The sequence below is a fragment of the Ailuropoda melanoleuca genome, chromosome 10 (genome assembly GCF_002007445.2).
Source record: "Ailuropoda melanoleuca isolate Jingjing chromosome 10, ASM200744v2, whole genome shotgun sequence".
Taxonomy (NCBI): domain Eukaryota; kingdom Metazoa; phylum Chordata; class Mammalia; order Carnivora; family Ursidae; genus Ailuropoda; species Ailuropoda melanoleuca.
In genome coordinates, this window is record NC_048227.1 from 99572408 (window position 1) to 99583142 (window position 10735).

A 10735-nucleotide genomic window follows, 5' to 3' on the forward strand; every position below is an offset into this window, starting at 1 on the left:
AATTCTACCTCCTGACCACATGATCTCAGCAGTTCCAGCGTGTGGGAAATGTAGGTTTACAAGAGCGGAAAGGATCATCAAAAAAGGAAGGCTGAAGGGAGAAACTCCAAAGCGTAGATCTGGAAAAGGTTACACAACCCAGAAATTAACAAAGATGTGAGTGAGGGGGGTGGGCGTCCGTGTGTTCCCAGGAAAAAAAGACTTTCCTTCTCCCCAAGACTCCACCGTGGGGGTTCCAGTAACTCACAGACCCCACTTGATTGACAACAATCTTGTTTACACACCACACACCCTTGGAGAGAGCAGTCCGGCGCTCGCAAGCCACTGCCTGCGTTCTAGACGCTTCTCCGGGAAAGGAGCCGGCCTGCCAGGGGGCGGGGCCGCGGCGCCCGCGGCCTCACCTCCGCCCCGCCCACCCCGTCCCGGCGCTCGGCCCGAGCGGGCGCTGGGGAGGAGTGAAACCAGTTCTCGGGCCAGCCTACCCCGGGCGCTGGCGGAGGAGGGCTGGCCGATACTCGATACTCCGTCCGAGGGCCTCCACACGTGTGCACTGTGTCTGCATTGCTAATCAGGACCTCTGAGGAACCTAGGTAATTTCCAAACCCAAACCCTGCCCCCACCCCCAACACACACCACACGCACTGGCTCGAGCCCCGGGTCTGTAGGAATTGCTAATAAGTGCGCCTCCTGTCCGAGGAATGAGGAGTGCTTAGCAGCCGAATTCAGCGGGAAGGAGATCAGAAGGCGGCCCTTGCTCCAGGCCTCCCCAGGGGGAAGAGCGAAGTCGGCCTCTGGAACAGCCTAGAAGCTTCGACTTCCTAGGGCGAGGGAGGGAAGTCCACCTCACCTGAGGCGAGGCCAAAAGTCGCTCTTTTCTTTGGGGCCTGGCTTTCCCGGTAACCAAAAGGGCCACATCTAGTGTAACATTTTTCTAAATTTCACTAGATTGCTTTCTATTGAATAATTATGGGATCTCAGTTTCAGAATTAAATCCGTCACCTACTAGGACGGAGCTCCAGACTGGGCACATCCACAAAAAGGAGGTGGCTGAGTCCTCACACAGCCTAGCAGGGTTGCTGTACATACCTGCCCAGGGGGCGCCTGAGGGGTTCAGTCGGTGACGCTTCCCTCTCTTGATGTGGGGTCAGGTCAAGCTCTCAGGGTTCTGAGATCCATGCCCCTGTGGGGCTCTTGCTCAGCGGGGAGTCTGCTTAAGATTCTCTCTCTCCCTTTACCCCTCCTTTCCGTGCTCATTCTCGCTCTCTAAAATAAATAAATCTTAAACAAACAAACAAAACAAAACACCCCCAAACACCTGCCAGGGCAGACAAGGAAAAGTCCTTCCTAGGCTCTGCTGGTGGTGCAGAGTCATACAGACTAGCTCCTTGCAGGACCAGCTCTTTAAACTCCCGGGTTTCCATACTATGGGAATGGAAAGGACTTCACCCTTGACTTCGTTTTCTTGCAACCCTTTCTCAGAAGCTGTTTTCATTTCCTTCTTTCCCCACGTTCTCTCCCTCTTCCTTTTGCTCCCTTGGCCACACGGTCACTTCTTTCTAGACACGGGAAGTCTGTTGAGGAGGGAGGATTAAAGGGAAATGTAGGGAAGGGAGATGCTATCCATCAGAAAAGGACAAGGCCAGAGCCGGGACTTCTGTTCCTGCCAAGTGAATGTGGTACGAGAACCAGCTGGGTCGAGTCTGGACACGCTTTCCTGTTCTGCAGCTTGCAGAAGTTTTTGTGTCTCTTTAACTTCAGTGATCTTTGGTGCCCCTAAAGGCAAGTGGGACACCTGAATCATAAAGCTTCAGATGAGCTGAGTTCAAAGTTTTATTTTCTACTTTTAAAGCCCTCCATAAATTAGGGCAAAGGTAGTTGGAATCCGGCCTCCTGCCCTGGCGTTCCTCTGAGATTATTAAGGTTGGCTAAGCAATCTGCTCTTGAGAAACCAGGTGTAACGAGACCTGGGTGGAGGGAACCAACCGGGGGTTGTTTGTGGAACTTTCTTCTCCTCTGTGGCATGCACATGTCTTTCTGGAGCAGTCCTGCAAGTTTGCCACTAGAGCTACGTGGTGTTGACCCCTTTACGGCGAAAGTCCCAGAATACAAGGTTTCCCAGCTGAATGTCGGGCTGGCCTTGAATGAGGAGGAAAGGGGTCAGTGTGAATTGTGGGCCATGGGTGTGGAATACCTCTTCACTCCCTCTCCCAGCCCACCTCCACTCCTCTCGTCTTTAGTAGCCTAGCTAGCTAGTGTTCAAAGAGAAGTAATGCTTCAGAGCTCTGCCACTGATTTGAAAGGAGTCCTTAGGATTAAAGTGATATGATATAGTCAGAATGAACATTCTGCACAGATCTGAGTTGATCCTAAAGAAAGCAATTAATTCTTACTGTTCTCTGTTTTCCTTATCTCTATGTGGCATCATATTTTTGTCCCAACTCTCTAATGTTTTTACATTTCCAGCAAAAGAGTTGTTTCTTTCTAAGACTCTTAAAACAATTATGGTGTTGGGGATAGTCAGTAACTCCTGTTTTTTCCCTCTGAGCCTGTCTGCTTGCAAATCTCTTGCCAGTGTAGCAACTGACATGCTTTTGAAACCTGGCTGCAGAGATGCCATTTGTATAATTTTCCAGGTTGTGCTGGACTGTTTCCCCAGGACGAACTCAGAGACCCTGGGACATGTATGTATGTGGAGACAGGAGGGGAACTTAGAGCAACAGAAGGACGGGGACTTAAGGTGGCTTCGTCCCAAAGCCCCGGAATGACCCCACAATTGCACCAAATCCTGTTCTGGAAGATCTGTCTGCCCACGCAAATGAGATTTCCCATAATAACAAGGACAAAAGTAGATGGGGGTGTGAACTCTGGAAGTATCAGCTCCCTATGGAATGAGCCTGTTGGTGTTTATTAATGCTGGCCTTTTGAATAGACGGGAACCTAGAAAAAACTGAGGCTATTTTGCGGGAATAAAACAAAAAGAGAAAGTAAGAGAAAGTGAACCACCCATCGAAAATAAAGGAAATCTTTCCCACTCTGCTTTATACTGTGATCTAAACCTACTGGAAGTCAGACCCAAAAGATAGACAAGCCCAAATTGATGAGCATATCATGCTGTCAGCTCCGTGGGGTTTGCAAACAGCTGAGAAATGACTCCATTCCTCATGACTCTTTCCAAGACATTCTCCAGTGAGCTTCATGGTGACACCAGCTGCTCGTCCCTCTCCTGTTATTTACTGGAGGGTGTTCTGTAAAGAGGAAAGCACCCCTTTCTATTTTATTCCAATATAGTGGTCATTTTTATATCTCAGTGGTCCCTAAAGCATTTTACAGAGGACTCTAAATCCATCTGTTATTATGGGAAAAATACAGACTTTCAGGGAACAGAAGTGAGAAAATCCTTTGGCCGAAATAATTTATTTTTTATAAAGTCTCTCAGTAACAAAGAACCTATCTGGGTGGTAAATAGATTCAGAATCATGGGGGAATGACCCTCAGATTGCGTTCTGTTTTTACTCTTTGGTTACGCTCTCTGGGTCAATCAGACAAATTAGAAAAGTCAATGATATTCAAAGTGGGGTAGTCTTTTACTTAGAACATGGACAACTATTTCTCTGGAAATACAAAAACAGGGAACCGGGATAAACTATGATTCCACATAAAGATAAGGGGAACAGAAAACAGTAAGAATTACTTGCTGTCTTTAGCACTGGCTTAGATTTGTGCAGAATGTTTGTTTTGACTATATCACTCTCATCCTAAGGACACCCTTACAAATCAACATTGACGTGTCCTTAAAAAATAATGTGACAACCAACTCTCAATTACTTAAACCATAGTGCAGAAAGAACTTACTATAACCAGCAGACCAAGGGACCATTCATAGAAGAGCTGGGTGAGCTGGATGCAGAGGGGGGTGGTGGAAGCAATCTAAATTCCTGATTGTTCTTTTTCTCAAAATTCTTTTTGGCAAAGATTTAATTATACCAAATACCTACCAGTGTTAGGATGACCAGACTGCCAAGCTTGTTTCATTAAACATTCTTCTCCTACAACTGTCTAAACAGGATTTTCCCACCTAGCACTGTATCAATCCAGAGTTATGATTGTGCCATAATTAAGAGGATCCCTTGTATCGAATATTAGTATTTGCATAGTTATTAAAGTATTTTATGATTTGCACAGGGACTCTAAATATAGCATGTCATTTATAGTCTTTTCTAAAACTATAAATGAAAAATTACTTTCTAGCCTTTAGTTTTTGCTGGAACAACTTGTAAGATGTGTTCTATTTTAAGTGGTATATATAATAACACTTTTTAGAAAGTATAGCACTTAAGCGAAATCTTTTACATTGTATAATATGGTGGTTTCCAGATGATGTTGACCCAAGTACTCTTTCCCAAGCAAAACATTAAGTAGAGGACAAATACCTGAAACAGATAAAAACAAAAGTGTTGGGGGGGGGGACGGAGGAACAGATTTTAGGCCTTTCAGCCCTCCTTAGGGCCCCAAAAGCACTTTTGAGGAACAGTAGGGCATGGGCGAGTGTGAAAACCAGTGCAGTGTTGTCAAACTCATGAAAAAGGAAATAAGTAAAAGCCCTGTTTGAGATGACATACCTCTTCCTTGTGCCTGTATATAAGGATGTGTGTCTCTGTGTGTGTGTGTGTGTGTGTGTGTGTGTGTGTGTGTGTGTTTGTGAAGTACCATTCAATTCCTATCTGGTTCCTGTCTTTATCATTCTTACTCTCAAACCGCAACTTTTGTGGCGTTTTACCCTGGTGCAAAGGGATTCCGTGTCTGTGAGTTTCAGATTCTCAGTTGTTGTATCCTAGCAGTTCAGAACAGGCCAGAAGGCATGTTAGACCAAAAGACATGGGACCTCGATGAAATTATTTAGATAAACATTTGTATATTGTCGAACAACAGTAGCATCTCAAGAAATGATTGTCAAATTATGATTAGAAATTTAAAGGCTCTTTCATCCAAAAAAGGTGATTTGTTTGCAGTTGAGAACACTGAAGTCTTGGAAGTTGAGGGAGATCACCAAGGTTACAGGGGTGCATTCCAGACCCAGAACAAGTCTCTTGGCCCGAGTCATCTGCTTTTTCCCCTACCCTGTGTCATGCATTGTATCAATTAATAATGAAATTTGTGTAACTTGAAAAGATCAAAAGAAAATGTGGACTGAAACCAATTATTTGTACGTTTGTTTAGACTAATCCAGTCTGGTTCCCCATTGAAGTCATAGTCAAGAAGCACAGCTTGTGTTAGATCACAGATCCTGGAAACATCCTTAGCATAAGTTATGGCAAAAGGATTGCAGGAGGTCACGCGCGGAGACCAAGGACACCAAGGTAGGCCAAGCGTCCTTGCCTTCTTTGGAAAGGGGGGGGGGTTGCATAGTATATACTGAAACACATCAGCAAATGTGAGGCTGGGACAGGAAGGCTGAGACTTCGGTGTCGCAGACTTTGGCCATGGTCCGCATCGAGAGCTCCTTTCACACCGATCTCCTTGAGCAGAAGGTGGGGAGACATCATCCCAGAGGCTGACCTTCTCCTAAACCCAGAGCTTTAAATCTCACGCTGGGTGCAGAGGACTCTGAGTTTGGCCTGTGTCGCACACATATTATCAGAATAAGGGAGCTTTGTGTGGTTTTTAACTCGTCTAAGCATATTTGTTGCATACGCCACATACATTTTCAAATGCCCTAATTGGTCAGTTTATTTATAAGTCCCATTTCTTGAACATGTCATTCTCTGCTTCAGGCTACGTTGGGTTTGTTTGTTTTCATTCCTTCTGTGCTTTCAAGAGAAATACTAAAGGACGAGTTGCTGTGAACCAAATCAATACACTGGTTTCCATTTTTGTGTTTTTGGCGACTTTGCTACTGCCCGGGAATATTAGCTCCTGTAATGTTAGTCGTTGTGTGCCTAATTGTATATACAACTATACGACATGCATTTCAATATTTGTAAATGCAAATGCCTCAGAGAGAACAAGCACCACAGGCTTCCATGAGGCGGCTGGGCCACGTCTTTCGACAGCCAGTGGAAGGAGTCTCCAGGTGGGGAATTCCTCTTGTTTCGTACAGTTTGGCCAGCGGAACATACCCGTCTCTGTAAATGCATCTGGGGTACTTGGAGTAATGATCCTGTTTGTTCTCTTGTTTATCCAGATCATGTTATAAATAGGATGGCCTTGATCTTTAAAGGACATAATTGATAATAGCATTTGAAGTTTGCTCAGAACAAAGCTAAGAGGAGAAAGAATAGTGCTTATTGCAGATCCTGTAACACTTGCTCACCGTGCCTCACAGGATGGGTGTGAAGAGCAAATAAGTCTGGGAACTGTAAGGGACGTTGCAAACTGTGAAGAACTCTTCCCATTTATTGGTAGAGATACATATTCGTGTTACTTTTCAGCATGGAAGCAAAGACGAAAAATTCAGATTATTGCTTCCACCCACTCTTACGAAAACATATGACACTTCACCTGGTTTTTTCTTTCATAGCTTTATTGAAGTACAATTTACATACCCTAAAATCCGCTCACTGTGAGTGCACACTGATTGATTTTGAGCAAATGTATATGGTCATGCAACCATCGCTAGAATCCAGTTTTAGAACATTTCCACGACCCCAGTAAGTTCCTGTAGGCCCATTTGCATTTTATCCTCTCTCACACCCCGGCCCCAAGAAATCACTCATGTGCTGATTGTCTCTATAAACTTGCCTTTTCTGGACGTTTCATATGAATGGAGTCTTTTGCATCTGGCTTCTTTCATTTCGCTTATGTTGTTGACATTCATCTATGTTGTAACGTATGTTAGTACTTGGTTCCTTGTTATTGCTGAATAGTGTTCCGTTTTGTTCATCAGCTGACAGACATTTGGGTTGTTTTGAGCATCTGACTGTCATGAAGAATGCTGCTATGAACCTTCACTTATGTATCTTTGTCTGGACATCTGTGTTCATTTCTCTTGGGTAGATTCCTAGGAGTGAATTGTTGGGGTTTATGCTAAGTTTATGTTTACGTTTTTATGAAACTGCCGATCTGTTATCCAAAGTGGCCGTATCATTCTGTATTTCCATCAGCAACGTACAGGGTTCTAGTGGCTCTGCATCCTTGCCAACACTTGATGTTGTCTGTCTTTCTGATGACAGCCATCCTGGTGGGTGTGCAGTGATACTTCATGGCGGTGTGGATTTGCATTTCCCTAATGGTTAATGGTGTTGAGCAATTTTTCATGTGCTTGTCTGTCATCAGTATATCTTATTTTTTTGAAATCTCTATTCAAATCTTTTGCCTGTTTTTAAAAACTGGGTTGATGGCTTGTTATAGAGCTAAACCCCACTTGTTTTTTGCCATGAATTACCATTTCACCTTCCACCAACATGTGCTCTCTCCTATTCTGCTGCCTTCCAATGTTACTATACGTCTGTACTTACTGAATTTTTAGTACAAATACATTTTTTTCTCCAAACTTGATTTTGAAACTTCCTCAAAAAGATGAGCACTTCCACCTTATTTATTTATTTTTTTTATAAGCCGGACTTAGCAAGGTAGTCTCAAAATAATATATCCTCAATGAGTATTTGTCACATAAATGATGAAAAGCTCATCATCTGTATGTCAATATCGTCAGCACAGCCGGTATCATAATTTAGTAAGTCGCATTTAATTTTCTTGATTATTACTTATTTTGTACATCCAAGGTTTCAGTTTTAAAACCATTTTGGAAAGGAAGGAGTGCTTCCGACAGTAAACATGGACAAACAAATTTAATTATCAGAGAAAGATTAAAAGAGATTCTGGGGAAACATTAATATTTTGTGGTAGTTAATATGTTAAAATAAATTCAGATTTTTAGGTATTATGATTTTTCTGCAAATGTCTCCAAGTGCCTTAGCAAAAACAGCACAAAACATAATTATCAAAATGGGCAACTCTCAAGTGTACCCGCGGGTAAATTGAAAGCAAACCCAATGCTTCACCTATCACCAGTACTCTGGACCCCAAATAAAAGATTTCTAATTATAAATATAAACTTACTTCTGTATAAACCTGAATATAAAACAAAAACAACTTTCCCTATAACTAGTAAATAACGGGGGAAAAAAAAACAACTTTTGAGCCTAGCCTGGAAGGATGCCAGAGATATACACTTGAGAATATTTTAAGGTAATTAGCATTTTTGTCTCTGTGTCAGTAAAAATAGGCTTTTGCCTGCTACTAATTTTCTTTGGGTTAGTGAGACCATTGTATGAGTGAAGGGCCGTTAAAGGCCATTTATATTGTACAAACAGAGGCACAAATTAGAGAGGGCATGTTAATAAGGAGAGGGGGCTTATGAGTGCTCAATTATGAGCCCAGAACCTGCTTCTATTTTAGGGGGATAGAAAACACATCAATCTTGCTTTTAGAATATTTTCAATTAAAATGAACAGCACAGGGCATACTAAGAACCAGCAAAGGCTACGGCCATGTGGATTTTGAGTAATTCTTACGTACCATCTGAGTATCAAAACTGATATACGTATAACGGGCCGAAATATAATTTGAGATCCCCGAAGACCAAGGTCCCGGCGCTGCATAAGAAATTCTAAGGGAAAAGAAATATAAAACTGGACCATCTGTTTCACTTTCCAGCCTGCAACCTTTAGAGCAGAAGATTTGGAGGAGGATGCTGTCTCAACCTGAATAGGGATGAAATATAGTACATAAACTCACAACATGTCATTAACTTCCTCTCTCCAAAGCACAATCACTAGTGTCCGCAAGCCCAGTTCTGCGTGCTAAAAACAAAGCACGATGTTCGATGTTCGTGCACAGAGCATTCTCTTCTCCCCACACCGAAACAATAGCGGGTAGATTACTCTACGGCCCTAGGCAGTGCCTCCTGCCTAATTAGGGTGAGCAAATGGAGGCACCCACTCTACCCAGGCAAGTGTTTGGGGAATGTAATTATAGTCAGCCTATGCAACGATATCCATATAAGCCCAGTTTGCACTTTCTTTAGCCACAACTTTCAGTGGCTTCCTAGCACGTTTCTTATATGTATTCAGGAAAACATTTCAAGGTATCGTCCCCAAAGTTACGTTTCCCCGTTATGCAAAATACCGATTTTAGAATTAGAGCTAACCAGGCAGTCAGGGTTCATGGAATGCTCAGAGAGCGGAAAAGCACTAAATAATGCAGTGAAGGGTGGCAGGAATGACCGGCTTTGGTCTCCAGGTTGGCAAACCACTACCCCCCAGTGCTATTCAATCAGCTGAATGCTGAACTTCTGCAAACCGTGATTGTGTTGGATTTTTGGCCTCTCTGTTTCAGGTGGTCCTCTCTCTTGAAACCTTTGTAACTATTAAGGCTGGAGTGCCATTTCAAGAAAAAGGAAGGCAAAGAAATGAGCTATAGGAAGCCATGGTGAGTTATTTGTCAATGAATCCTTTCTTGAGCTCATTGGGGAAGCAGGCTTCAGGGTGATGGGATCATAGGCTTTATTTTGAATTTGTCTGTTATAACCTTAAAGCTTTCTTCAAGGGGAATACATAGGGTTCCTGTCTGATACACAATGTCTGTTGCTATGGAAAGGTTCGTACTTAACCATATTATGGTGTTCTGTGAGGAGCGGGGAACCAGAATACCAGTTCATCTCTTTTTAAAAACCATGTGTTGTTGTTGTTTTTTTTTTAAAGATTTTATTTATTTATTTGACAGAGATAGAGACAGCCAGCGAGAGAGAGAACACAAGCAGGGGGAGTGGGAGAGGAAGAAGCAGGCTCACAGCGGAGGAGCCTGATGTGGGGCTCGATCCCAGAACGCCGGGATCACGCCCTGAGCCGAAGGCAGACGCTTAACCGCTGTGCCACCCAGGCGCCCCAAAAACCATGTGTTTTATGGGCGAAAACAAAACAAAAAACATGGACAGCACATACTTCTGACATTAGAGGCCCATTATAAAGGCCTTTTTTACACTGTATGTATGAAGAAGCCGTTATGCATTTAAAGATTCATGGTAGCGTCTTAACTACAGAAGTTGGTCGTCATGTTATAGATCCCAATTACTCACAGTATATAATCAAAGCTCCTCCGATATTTACATCTCTAAGTTCATTTCCACGCTGTGTGTCTCATTTCCACCTGACTGTCTACTGTTGGCTCCACGAGAGAGCTCTCCTTTCGGCAGGGTATCCAGTCCTGTGTTCTTGGTGAACAGTTTGAACACAAGAAGGTGCTACCATGAGGGCTTGCTGTTCACGAGCCTTCTGTTCAAAATGGAAATGTGGAGCTTGCCCTAACATTAAAATGTGGGTTTTCCTGGGAAAAATGCATTAATTGCTGTAAACACAATCTGAACATTTTCTACTTTCACGTTTTTTTCTTCGTATCAGTCATTGCAAGGTATCGTTTGTTTCATTTTAAAACAGTAACGTAGGGGCGCCTGGCTGGTTCAGTCGGAGGAGCGTGCTTAGGATTGTGAGTTCGAGCCCCAAGTTGGCCATAGAGATTACTTAAATAAGTAAATATAATTTTGAAAAAGCCAGTGATGTGTTGTATGGTGCTAATTCCTACACTCGCAGGAAACCATGTTGGTTCCCAGCATGGACCCTGGAGTCAGGCAGCCAGGGTGGAAGTCAGCTATGCTTCTTGTAGCCTGTGTAATCTTGGGCAAGCTTCTTTTTTTTTTTTTTTTTTTTTTTTTTTTTTTTTTTTTTTTTTTTTTTTTTTT

At 43.1% G+C, this 10735-nt stretch overlaps 1 long non-coding RNA gene across 2 annotated transcripts in view; it reads left to right on the plus strand.

Annotated features, from left to right (window-relative positions):
- Window positions 1-441: 441 nt before the first annotated feature.
- The window catches only part of LOC109488986, a 39861-nt gene continuing 29567 nt past the window's right edge, over window positions 442-10735 (plus strand). Inside the window, exons 1-4 of one of the 2 annotated variants that reach the window (XR_002141901.2) lie at window positions 442-590; window positions 5218-5357; window positions 9337-9429; window positions 9724-9783. This is a non-coding gene — a long non-coding RNA (uncharacterized LOC109488986). Of the gene's footprint in view, window positions 591-5217; window positions 5358-9336; window positions 9430-9723; window positions 9784-10735 lie in introns of those variants that run through there. The other variant, XR_004628190.1, reaches the window with a different exon arrangement.